This window comes from Scyliorhinus torazame, chromosome 15 (assembly GCF_047496885.1).
Source record: "Scyliorhinus torazame isolate Kashiwa2021f chromosome 15, sScyTor2.1, whole genome shotgun sequence".
Taxonomy (NCBI): Eukaryota; Metazoa; Chordata; class Chondrichthyes; order Carcharhiniformes; family Scyliorhinidae; genus Scyliorhinus; species Scyliorhinus torazame.
In genome coordinates this window covers 190,495,988-190,509,659 of record NC_092721.1, presented here as the reverse complement: position 1 = coordinate 190,509,659, position 13,672 = coordinate 190,495,988, and the positions used below count along the sequence as shown (strand labels likewise).

The 13,672-nt window shown below is 46.7% G+C and overlaps 1 protein-coding gene across 3 annotated transcripts in view; it reads left to right on the top strand.

Moving 5' to 3' along the window:
* The window catches only part of dhrsx (dehydrogenase/reductase (SDR family) X-linked), a 326,269-nt gene that overhangs the window by 21,183 nt on the left and 291,414 nt on the right, over positions 1-13,672 (top strand). The gene's annotated exons all lie outside the window — the stretch shown is intronic.

Below are 13,672 nucleotides of genomic sequence, written 5' to 3'. Positions count from 1 at the left end.
AGGAAATGTGGCAACCAATTTGCACACCGTAAGCTTCTACAGACAACAATGTGGTAATACACAACTAATCTGTTTTAGTGATATCGGTTGAGGGATAAATATTGGCCCTTTGCTACTTTATGAAAGAATACGTGGCACAAGGTGGTAATTCTAGATCCAGGTGAAAATCATTGTTTTATTCTCAGGATTTCAGTGTCACTGGCAAGGCCAGCATTTATTGTTGAACCCCTGGTTGCCCTGAAAAGGTGGTGAATCATCTCAAGCTGCTGCAGTCTGCCGGGTGAAGCTGTTCCTGCGGTGGAATTCCAGGACTTTGAAGGAGCGGCGACATACTGCCCAAGTTAGGTTGGCGTGTTACTTGAAGTCAAAGCTGGAAGGTGCTGCTGTTCCTATAAATCTGCAACCCTTTTCCTTTCTAGGTGCTGCAGGGTGTGAGTTTGGGAGATAATGCAGATGAAGTATTGTTGAGTTGTTTCAGTGCTTGAACACTGTAGATGGTGCATACCACACCATGGTATGTTTAAACCACTGGATGAAATGCCTATCAAGCAGACTGATGATGTACCTTTTAAAGGGATTATCTTATACAGCTGTCCATCACTATCCACCACGAGATAGGAGATGATAACCCCATGTACTCTGCAGACAGATGAGAGCAGCAGGCCAATCGTGTTCTACATAGCCTCTCAATTCCCGTGTAATTTTCAAATAAAAGAACCTGTAGGTATATAGAACTTGGGCAGCACGGTGGCACAGCTGTGAGCACTGCTGCCTCACGGCGTCAAAATGGACAAGTTCACATTTACCCACGTTACACTTCATCTGCTGAATTTTTGCCCACCCACTTTATCTGTATCCCTTTGCAGGCTCCTTACCTCATCTTAACAGCTTACTTTCCTACTTATTTTAGTGTCATCAGCAAAGTTAGCTATCATACATTCAGTCCCTTCATTCAAGTCTGTTGGTAAATAGTTGAGAACCCAACACTGATCCACGTGGCACTCAACTAGTTGCAGCTTGCCAATCCAAAAAAGACGTATTCACCCCACCTCTGCATCCTGTTAGCTAACCACCCCTTGCAAATCTGTTACCCCCACATGATGTGCTCTTGTGTGACAACGTTTGATGTGGCGTCTTATTAAATGTCTTTGAAAATCCAAGTACACCACATCTAATGGTTCCTTTTTATCCACCTTAAATGTTGCTTCATCAAAAAACTTCGAATAGATTAATTAAACATGATTTCAGGAATCACTGGAGGCAGAGAGGGTCCCAGAGGGCTGGACAATGGCTAATGTGACATTGCTGTTTAAGGAGGGAGGGAGGTTGACCTCAGGGATGCCGTCATCTCCATTATCTTCAAGAAAGGAGCTAAAACGGACTGTGGGAACTACTGAGGAATCTCCCTGCTCTCCACCGTCAGGAAAATCATCGCCTGAATCCTCGCTAGCTGCCTTCTCCCAGTCTCTGAAGAAATCCTTCTGGAAAGCCAGTGTGGCTTCCGATCAAACCGTGGAATAGCGGACATGATTTTCACTGCTCATCAAGTTCAAGATTAATGCCAGGAGCAGCATCAACCACTCTATATGGCATTCATCAATCTGACCAAGGCTCTTCACTCAGTCACTCAGGAAGTGCTATGGAAGACCCAGTCAAAACCGGCTCTCCAGAGAAATTGATCGACATCCTCTGACTCTTCCACAACAAGATGGCGGTGACAGTCCTCACCGATGGAAAAAACACAGAATCCTGGTGAGATCAAGATTGGAGTTGAGCAGGGATGTGTCATCGCCCCCACCAATTTCTCTCCATCATCAATGCCACTACTTCACCTTGTCAAGCTTCCCAGTGGAGTGGATATCATCTACAGAATGGACAGAAAAATGTTCAACCTCAACCGATTGAAATCCAGGAAGAAACCGACGTTGATATCGCTTGTGTAACTTCAGTACACGGATGACATTGCCTTCTCCACTCTCAGAAGAGAGAGCCGTGCTTGACACTTTGGTGGAAGCATACCAAAGAATCGGTCTTAGCCTCAACCTCAAGACTCAAGTCCTTTACCAGGACTTTCTGGGCAATATCCGGTCTCTCCCTCCATCAGGATCAATGGAGAAACCCTACCAAATGTGGGACATTTCCTAGACCTGGATCTTTACCTCGCCTCTAAGGCTGACATTGATGTGCAGATCCAACATCATAACCAATCTGCGAGCGCCCCCTTCGAATGCTTAAGAATGAGAGTCTTCGACGACCGTGATAGTCGTGCAGACACCGAGATCCTCATGTAGAAGGCGGTCGTCCTCCCAATTCTTCTATACAGCTCAGAAACTTGCACTATGTACAGACGCCTTCTTAAGGCCCTGGAGAGGTACTATAAATGCTGTCTGAGACGGATTCTCCGCATCAGCTGGGACGACAGACATACTAACATCAGTGTCCCTGAAGGAACCAAGAGCACCAGCATTGAGGCCATGGTCGCCCAAAACCAACTCTGCTGGGCTGGCCATGTGCTCAGGATGTCAGAGTGCCAACTACCAAAGCAAATCTTCTTTGTCCGGCTCGAGGAAGGCTTCCAACAAGAGGAGGAAGTTCTTCAAGGATACCCTGAAAGCTTACCTCAAGAAATGCAATGTAGATGTCAATCCTTGGGAGATCAGAAGAGATCTACTTGTATGAACCTCCTGATTGAAGGGACACAATTCTTGGAGGACACCCAATGGCAAGAGGAGGCCTGGAAAAGGAACCTGGGAAAGGAATACCATCAGCCTCAAGTCCATGGACTGATCCCACCTCCTGGAAACACCTGCCAAGTGTGCGGTCAAAGATGCGACTTTAGGATCGGGTTCATTAGCCACACAAGAACACATGACTGTAACAGAGTTTCTTTGGTGGACAATCACACTTGTTAGTGAGTGATTGTCAAAGAATAATGAATGTTTAAGAGCAGGGAGGTTATGCTGGAACTGGATAAAAAGTTGGTTCGGCCACAGCTGGTGTATTCTGTGCAGCCACATTATAGGAGGGATGTGATAGCACTGGAAAGGACAGAGTAGATTTACCAGGATGTTGCCTGGGCTGGAGAGGTTAAGTTATGAAGGGGCATCACGGCGGCGCAGTGAGTAGCACTGCTGCCTCACGGCGCTGAGGACACAGTTTTTTGTCTGTTTGGAACAAAGAACAATACAGCACAGGAACAGGCCCTTCGGCCCTCCAAGCCTGTACTGGTCATGATACCAACCTTGGCCAAAATCCTCAGCAATTCCTTGTGCCGTATCCCCCTACGCCCATTCTAGCCATGTATTTCTCAAGATGCCTTTTGAACGCCGTTAATATATCTTAATGTTTGCACATTCTCCCCATCTCTGCATGGGTCTCACCCCCACAACCCAAAAATATGTGCAAGGTAGGTGAATTGGCCACGCCTAACTGCCCGTTAATTGGAATTAAAGAATTGAGTATATTAAATTTCAAAAAAAAATTATGAGGAGAGATTGGATAGTCTGGTGTTTTGTTCCTTGGAACAGAGGAGACTGAGGGGAGACATGAATGAAATGAATAAAATTATGAGGGGCATAAATAGAGTAGACGGGAAGAAACATGTCCACTTGGTGGAGGGTTCAATGACCAGGGGGCATAGATATAAGGTGAGGGGCAGGGGGTTTAGAGGGGATGTGAGGAAAAACCTTTTCACCAAGAGGGTGATGAGAGTCTGGAACTCACTGCCTGAAAGGGTGGTGGAGGCTGAAACGTTGGTAGCGCTTAAGCATTTAGATGTACAATTGTGATGCCATGGCATACAATGCTATGGGCTGAAATGTCGGAAAATGGGATTAGAATAGTTAGGTGGTTGTTTTTGACCGATGGTCCGAAGGGCCTTTTCTGTGTTGTAGACCTCTATGAATAAGGCTGCGATGAAGCCTGGATACAAGTGGTTTGGCGATATTCAAACTGAGCATCTGTGAGTTGGTTATTCATTGGCAATGTTGACAACTCCTTTCCTGATTTTTGGGAGCAGTTTAATAGTTCTGTAATTGACTGGGTTTTGTATTTGCTTGGCTTTTTTGTGGATATTGTTGGATAAGATGTACTGTCACGGCCTGGCTTGAGAGAAATCAGTTAATTGCTAAGTGTTAGTTTGTGCCAGCTCCACTGTGTTTGCAGTTATATAATCTGCTGCTTGTCAACTTTTTTTCATAAGGAGTGCTCTATTAACACACACAGAATCTTTGGATTTTTATAGCAAACTGAGCTATCTACTTTTGATAGCTTGAATCTCCCAACCTTATTGCCTTCTTTACCCGGTACCTCAATTATTTCTTCAGAAATGTGCTGAAATAGTGGGTGCAGGAAAGAGAGAAGTGAATCTAAAACCATTTTCTCAAAATTTATTCGATCAGTCCTATAAAATTGAGACATTAATATTATGATCCTGTTCGGGACCGTTAATGTTTAAGAGAATTCAAAACACCCATAATTAACTGCGGTACTATACCACAAGATTTCATGTTTTAAAAAAACAAAAACTTAACTTTATTGGATATAAGAATTAAACAGACTGAGCGCCATTACCTGAGCACTATAGTTTATAATTACTTATGCAACAAACTCAGTCCTACTTTTTACTTGCCTGAGCGTATGCTCATACATTACAAGAAGCTTGAAAGTTAATTAATTTCTTTAGGGAACATTTCAAAGGTATGCCATAGCCCTCGGAAATTCTCTTTAATACCCCTCAGTGTTTCAGTTATTCTCTGAGGTAATATTTTATGAGGTTCCTTCCGTTAGCCTTTTTGTCTAAACAACCGTCCAACTTTTGTCGAAGACTTCATGACTGTGGATGCCTCAGCTCCTTGTTCGGGTGGCTGGCAGATTCTCACAGCTTCCAAGCCACCTCTGTTGACTAATTGCTGCCACAAAGCTTTGTGAGGACCGCTGTGGAATTCTTCCTCTCGCTGCAAACTAGGAAAATCTTCCAGTTGCCTTTTCCCTCAGAATATCCAAACTGAGCCAAAGCTGCATTCCGCACGGAGAACGATAAAGTTAGTATTTCCAGGGGTCTGCAATATAATGTTAAAGTGCGAACCAGGTGAGATCAGAGTGCGGCAGAGAGGGGAAGGCTTTCTCACCGAGGAAGAGTGTATACGTGCAGGAGAGAGTGGCATGAGATACCAGCTTTCTTAAAAACATTTTTTAAGACGTCTTTACATGCAGCACATTCTTATTGAGTATTAAAAATGACTTGCATTTGTATTGTACCTTTCACGATCGGCAGATGTCTCAAAGCACTTTACAGACGATGAAGTACTTTTGAAGCGGAGGCAATGTTGTAATGTAGGAAATCTGGCACATAATTTGCATGCAGTAAACTCCCACAAGCAACAATGTGATGATGAGCGGATTACCTTTGTGCCGTTTGTTGGCCCTGTGGCACTTATATGAAAAAAATACTGTTCCATGCAGTGGCACAATGCGATATTTATATCTCGATCCAGGTAGAAGTAATTTCTATAGTCATTCAAGGGTTGTACGGCTGTTGCTTATTGTCCAACCGTGGTTGCCTTGAAAAAGTGGTGTTGGCTCGTCTTGGCTTCTGCGGTGAAGCTGCTCCTCCAGCAGCACTGGGTTGGGAATTCCAATGACAATGTTGTTGGTTGAAAAAGAAACATTGGCAAGGGCACCGGGGATGTCTCCCCTTTTCTTCTTTGAAATAATTCCATGGGATCTTTTACATCCACCCGAGAGAGCAGATAGGGGTTTGACAAAGGGACACCCAGACTCGAAACGTTAGCTTCATACTCTCTCCATAAGACCATAAGATAAAAGAGCAGAATTAGGCCATTCGGCCCATTGTGTCGGTTCCGCCATTCGATCGTGGCTGAAATGTTCCTCATTCCCATTCTCCTGCCTTCTCACCATAACTCCTGATCCCCTTATTAATCAAGAAATCCGCTTATTAATCAAGAACATCAGATTTGTGCTTGAGGTACTGTTACCAACAGGGCTACAGACTAAGAGCTGGAAGGTGGAATTAGATAGAGTAGTTCTTTCTTAGAACATAACAACTAGGAGCAAGATTAGGCAATTTAGCCTCTCGAGCCTGCTCCACCGTTCGGTATGAGCATGGCTGATCTCATCATGGTCTTAATTCCACCATCCTGCCTGTTCTCCATAACCCTTCATCCCATTGCTAAATAATGCTACTTTTCCATTTTCCTGACCAAAATGGATAACCTCACACTTATCCATGTTAAACTCCGTCTGCCATATTTTGGCCCACTCGCCTAACCTATCTATATCCATTTGTAAGGTTCTTATTTCCTCATTGGAACTTACATTCCCATCTATTTTAGCGTAATCTGTAAATTTGGCTATCAAATCTTCTATTCCTGTATCCAAGTCGTTAATATAGATTGTAAATAGTTGGGGCCCATGGACCGAATCCTGTAGCACCCATTAGCTACGTCTTGCCATCCAGAAAAAGACCCGTTTATCTGGCTTCTGTATGTCAGCTAGCCTTCAATCCAAGCTAACAAATTACCCCAAACCCCGTGTGATCTAACTTTGTGTATTAATCTTCTGTGCGCCACCTTATCAAACACCTTCCGGAAGTCCAGATATACTACATCTACAGGATCCCCATTATCCACTTTGCTTGTTACATCTTCGAAACACTCTAGCAAATTTGCCAAACATGATTTACCCTTCATAAAACCATGCTGAATCTGATGGATTGAGTTTTGACATTCCAAATGTCCTGATATTACTTCCTTAATCATGGATTCTAACAATGTCCCAATAACAGATGTTAAACTAACAGGTCAGTAATTTCCTACATTCTGCCTCCCTCGCTTTTTGAATAAGGGCCACAGATACTGTCAGACCAGCTGAGATTGTCCAGCATTTTCTGTTTTTGTTTCAGATTCCAGCATCTGCAGTAATCTGCTTTTATCTTCAGAGCAGATGGGGTCTCTGTTTAAAGTCTCACCTGAAAGGTGCACTTCCAGCACTGCAGCACTCCCCTCAGCACTGCAGCATTCCCCTCAGCACTGCAGCACTCCCCTCAGCACTGCAGCACTCCCTTCAGCACTGCAGCACTCCCCTCAGCACTGCAGCATTCCCCTCAGCACTGCAGCACTCCCCTCAGCACTGCAGCATTCCCCTCAGCACTGCAGCACTCCCTTCAGCACTGCAGCACTCCCCTCAGCACTGCAGCATTCCCTTCAGCACTGCAGCACTCCCCTCAGCACTGCAGCATTCCCTTCAGCACTGCAGCACTCCCCTCAGCACTGCAGCACTCCCCTCAGCACTGCAGCATTCCCCTCAGCACTGCAGCACTCCCCTCAGCACTGCAGCATTCCCCTCAGCACTGCATGGACAGTGTCTGATTTGGCTTTTGTGTTCAATTGGGAGCAGGACTTGAACCTGAAACCTTTTGGCTCAGAGATGAACTGAATGCTATGAGCTGAGCCACAGTAACACTAATATATACTGTACAGGATGATATATACGCTGACATATAATTTTTAGATGGGCGTTCTGTGATTACTAATCCACAAGAAAAGGAATTCTTTGACCAAAATGAAGTTTGAAAACCGTTGGTATATTGTAAGAATGGTCCCGTATCAGCCTCCCCGAACAGGCGCCGGAATGTGGCGACTAGGGGCTTTTCACAGTAACTTCATTTGAAGCCTACTTGTGACAATAAGCGATTTTCATTTTCATTTCATTTCATGGTCGTAGTAATAATACTGAGACTGCAACACAAATTAAAATGAGTGATCCTGTCATTTGGGAGGGATTGTGCCTTTACAATTAGCACAGATTCTACAGGGAGCAGCATACTGTACACTGCATGCATTTTGTTCGCCACACCCAAATATACAACAGGCTTTGTGCAACATGTTCAAAATAAATCCACTATAAGATTGGCCTATGTGAATAAAAGGCATGTTAAAATCCATGTCATGGAAGACAATTTAAAGCCTTTTTGGTTCACATACGTTTTTCCCTTTTTCTGTTTCTTGCTGTTTACAGTCACACCAAATTCCTAGGTGTGCACATCACCAAAAATCTGTCCTGGTCCACCCACGTCAGTGCTACTACCAAGAAAGCACAAGAGCCCTTATACTTCCTCAGGAAACTAAGGAAATTCGGCATGCCAACACTGACTCTTACTAACCTTTACAGATGCACCATGGAAAGCATCCTACCTGGCTGCATCACAGCCTGGTATGGCAGCTGCTCGGCCCAAGACCGCAAGAAACTTCAGAGAGTCGTGAACACAGCATAGTCCATTACACGAACCTGCCTCCCATCCATTGACTCTATCTGCACCTCCCGCTGCCTTGGGAAAGCGGGCAGCATAATCAAAGACCCCTCTCACTGGCTTGCTCACTCTTCCAACTTCTTCCATCGGGCAGGAGATACAAAAGTCTGAGAAAGGTTAGGTGGATTGGCCATGATAAATTGCCCTTAGTGACCAAAAAGGTTAGGAGGGGTTATTGGGTTACGGGGATAGGGTGGGAGTGAGGACGCAAGTGGGTCAGTGCAGACTCGATGGGCCAAATGGCCTCCTTCTGCACTGTAAGTTCTATGTTCTAAAACGCACAAACAGATTCAAAAACAGTTTCTTCCCCGCTATTACCAGACTTCTAAACGACCCTCTTATGGACTGACCTGACAAATATGACACTCCTGTATGCTGCATCCAATGCCGGTGTCTATCATAGATATCATAGAATTTACAGTGCAGAAGGAGGCCATTCAGCCCATCGAGTCTACACCGGCCCCCGGAAAAGTACCCTACCCAAGGTCAACACCTCCACCCTATCCCCATAACCCAGTAACCCCACCCAACACTAAGGCCAATTTTGGACACTAAGGGCAATTTATCATGGCCAATCCACCTAACCTGCACATCTTTGGACTGTGGGAGGAAACCGGAGCACCCGGAGGAAACCCACGCACACACGGGGAGGACGTGCAGATGCCGCACAGACAGTGACCCAAGCCAGAATCGAACCTGGGACCCTGGAGCTGTGAAGCAATTGTGCTATCCACAATGCTACCGTGCTGCCCATATGTATTTACATTGTGGAGCCTGTAAAAACAAAATAATAACATCCGACAAGCGAGATACTGGTTTCTTCACAGCCCCTCTGTCCACAGTTGAAGTTTCCATGGTTGAAGTTTGCAAGGGCGAAGTGTTGTGAAATATCAATCTGAAAATCCCAGCAGGAGTGATTGCATGGCAGTTACGCTAATTAAGCCCATATCTTTCCTTTGCAGAAACGCACCAACCAGCCGGTTTATCAGCAAAATCATTACTAGATGGATTATGTTGACCTGTTGCTTTAAACTCCTTAAAGCTGCAAAATCTCCTCTTTGCTGTAAAATGTGCTGTCTCCATTAAAAGAAAATTCCCGAATACCTGGTTAACATCGCATCGCTGTTCGTGGGAGCTTGCTGTGTGTAAATCTTTTGCCATCTTTCCCGCAGTGCTGTTAGGGAGGGAGTTCCAGGACTTTGATCCAGAGACAGTGAAGGAACAGTGATATATTTCCACGTCAGGCAGGTGTGTGGCTTGGAGGGGAACTTCCAGGTGGTGGTCTTCCCATGTACATGCTGCCCTTATCCTTTTAGGTGGTAGAGGTCACAGGTTTGGAGGGTGCTGTTGCTTGGTGAGTTGCTGCAGTGCATCTTGTATATGGTACACACTGCTGCCATGGTGCGTCAATAGTGCAGGGTGTCAATGTTTAAGGTGGTGGATGCGGTACCAGTTTAATGGGCTGCTTTGTCCTGGATGGTGTCAAACATCCTACGGGTTGGTGGATCTGCACTGATCCAGATCAGCGAAGAGTATTTCATCACACTTCAGGGGCGAGATTCTCTGAACCCCCGCCGGGTCGGAGAATCGCCGGGAGCTGGCGTGAATCTCGCCCCCGCTGGTTGCTGAAGTCTCCGGCACCGGAGATTCGGCGGGGGCGGGAATCGCGCCGCGCCGGTTAGCGGCCCCCCCCGCGCGATTCTCCGGCCCGGATGGGCCGAAGTCCCGCCGCTAAAATGCCTGTCCCGCCGGCGTAAATTAAACCACCTACCTTACCGGCGGGACAAGGCGGTGCGGGCGGGCTCCGGGGTCCTGGGGGGGCGCGGGGCGAACTGGCCCCGGTGTGTGCCCCCACGGTGGCCTGGCCCACGATCGGGGCCCACCGATCCGCGGGCGGGCCTGTGCCGTGGGGGCACTCTTTCCCTTCCGCCTCCGCCACGGTCTCCACCATGGCGGAGGCAGAAGAGACTCCCTCCACTGCGCATGCGTGGGAAGCTGTCAGCAGCCGCTGACGCTCCCGCGCATGCGCCGCCCGGAGATGTCATTTCCGCGCCAGGTGGCGGGGCACCAAAGGCCTTTTCCGCCAGCTGGCGGGGCAGAAATTCGTCCGGCGCCGACCTAGCCCCTTAAGTTTGGGGCTCGGCCCCCAAAGATGCGGAGCATTCCGCACCTTTGGGGCTGCGCGATGCCCGTCTGATTTGCGCTGTTTTGGGCGCCAGTCGGCGGACATCGCGCCGTTTCCGGAGAATTTCGCTCCTGACTTGTGTTTTGTAAATGCTGGACAGGTTTTGGGGAGTCACGAGGTGAGTTACTCACCACTGAAATCCCTGCCTCTGACCTGCTCTTGTAGCCACAGTATTTATATGGCTGTTCCAGTTCAGTTGCTTGTCAATGTTAACCCCCAGGATGAAAGTGAGGGATTCGGTGATGGCAATGTCAAGGGGAGAAGGTTAATATCTTTGCTTGGAGATGGTCCTTGCTTGGCATTTATGTGGCAAGGATGTTACTTGCAACTTATCAGCCGAAGCCTGAAAGTTTTCCAGGTCTTTCTGCATAAGTAAGAAGTCTTACAGCACCAGGTTAAAGTCCAACAGGTTTGTTTTGAATCACTAGCTTTCGCTAGTGTTCAAGGAGCTGCGCATTGAAAGCTAGTGAGTCGAAACAAACCTGTTGGATTTTAACCTGGTGTTGTAAGACTTCTTACTATGCCCACCCTAGTCCAACGCCGGCATCTCCACATCGTTGCTGCATAAGGATATGGACTGACTCGGTATCTGAGAGTTGCGAATGGTGCTGGAAATTGTGCAATCATCAGCAAACATCCTCTCTTCTGACCTCATAGAATTTACAGTGCCGAAGGAGGCCATTCGGCCCATTGAGACTGCAGCGGCCCTTGTAAAGAGCACTCCACTTAAGCATACACCTCCCCCCTATCCCTGTAACCCAGTAACCTCATCCAACATTTTTGGACACTAAGGGCAATTTATGATGGCCAATCCACCTAACCTGCACATCATGGACATGATTGAGGGAAAGTCATTGATGAAGCAGCTGAAGATGGTGACCCAATGACACTAATAGGGACTTCTAGGTCCAACACTTTTTTTTTCATGCAATTTGTAGCCTGCGAGTGGAGCCATTTATCCCTTTTAAAATTCCCCCACATGACATGTACACGCGCACACACACAAAGGACAAAGAAGAGGGTCTCTGCAGAGATGGGTGGTTGAAGAAACAACATTACATTAAAAAAATAGCATAAAGTTCACAGTGTTTTGATGCTGCCGATCTGGAGCTACCTCGTGTGAAGATAGGTCACTGGTCCCAGTAGATACCTGGAGGTTTTCACCAAGGGAGCTTCCGCATGCAGGAGAATAGACGGATCAATCTGAATTCTCCTTGTCCCAGCCTCTCGGGTTTCCAAATACAGACAAGGTCCACCAAGATGATGATTCTAAGCTGGACACTGGCAATCGCTCTGTATTTCGGGCAAGGAGAGCATCAAATGCGCAGCTTTTCACCTTCTCAGTTTACTCCCAAATAAGTTCAAACTTAATACCCATCTCTGTCAGGTGATTTCCAGTAAATCACTAGTGCCTTTCCTTTTAAAAAGTTTTTTTTGTCCCGCTATTTAAAGTTATTGCAGTTCAAATATGTAAACAGTTCTCGCCCCTCAAGAACGATGTTGGTCAGGTGGCTGAAGTTATCTGATTTCTAAGTTGAGACACGCTTGTTGATAATCCAAGGCAAACTTCTTCAAAAGAAAATCCAGGTCAGCTTCCAAGTTTTAAAAGAAAATATAGCTCTTGTAGATATGGTTCTAACACCTTGCTCACGTTTGAATTGATACCATGAGACTTCATTGCGTCTGGTGTCGATGTTGAGGACTCCCATGGCAACTCTCTCCCGACTGCATATCTCTGGTGGGTCTGTCCTGTCAGTGGGATGGGACATTGTATGCAAGGTTTAATTCTGTGAGTATGATTATGTTAGGCTGCTTCATGACTTGTCTGTGGGACGGCTCTCAAGATTTTGGAACAAGGCCCCAGATGTGAGGGATGTGCATGGTTGACAGGTCTGGATGTGCCGTTGCCGTTTCCGAGTCAATGTCGAGTTTAATTCCAGTTTATTTCCTTTTTTACTTTCCTGTCGTGGTTTGATACAACTGAGTGGCTTGCTCGGCAATTTCAGATGGTAGTTAAGAGGCAACCACAATGCTATGGATCTGGAGTCATGTGTAGGCCAGACCAGGCCTGACTAGTCTGCCATGGTGGGATTTGAACCCATGTCAAAAAACAAAGAACAAAGAAAAGTACAGCACAGGAACAGGCCCTTTGGCCCACCAAGCCTGCGCCGACCATGCTGCCCGTCTAAACTAAAATCTTCGACACTTCCGGGATCCGTATCCCTCTATTCCCATCCTATTCATGTATTTGTCAAGATGCCCCCTAAACGTCACTATCGCCCCTGCTTCCACCACCTCCTCCAGCAGCGAGTTCCAGGCACCCACTACCCTCTGTGTAAAAAACTTGCCTCGTACATCTCCTCTAAACCTTGCCCCTCGCACCTTAGACCTATGCCCCCTAGTAATTGACCCCTCTACCCTGGGGAAAAGTCTCTGACTATCCACTCTATCTATGCCCCTCATAATTTTGTAGACCTCTGTCAGGTCGCCCCTCAACGTCCGTCGTTCCAGTGAGAACAAACTGAGTTTATTCAAACTCTCCTCATAGCTAGTGCCCTCCATACCAGGCAACATCCTGGTAAATCTCTTCTGCACCCTCTCTAAAGCCTCCACATCCTCTGGTAGTGTGGCGACCAGAATTGAACACTATACTCCAAGTGTGGCCTAACTAAGGTTCTATACAGCTGCAACATGACTTGCCAATTCTTATACTCAATGTCCTCAGAGCATTAGCTTGGGCCTGAGGATTACCAGTTCAGTATCATTACCACTACACCATAATGGCACAGTGGTTAGCACCACTGCTTCAAAATTCCAGGGACCCAGGTTCAATTCCGACCTCGGGTAACTGTGCGGAGTTTACACATTCTCCACGTGCCTGCATGGGTTTCCTCTGGGTGCTCAGTTTCCTCCCACAGCCCAAAGATGTGCAGGTTAGGTGGGTTGGCCATGATAAATTGCCCCTTAATGCCCAAGAGGTTAGTTGGGGTTACTGGGATAGGGTGGAGGCATAGGATTAAGTGAGGTGCTCTTTCTAAGGACCGGTGTAGACTCGATGGGCCAAACGGCCTCCTTCTGCACTGTGAATTCCATTGTACCACTGCCGCCCCCTGAACTTTATGTGATGATTTCCTCTGGGACAGTGAAAGAGCATCATC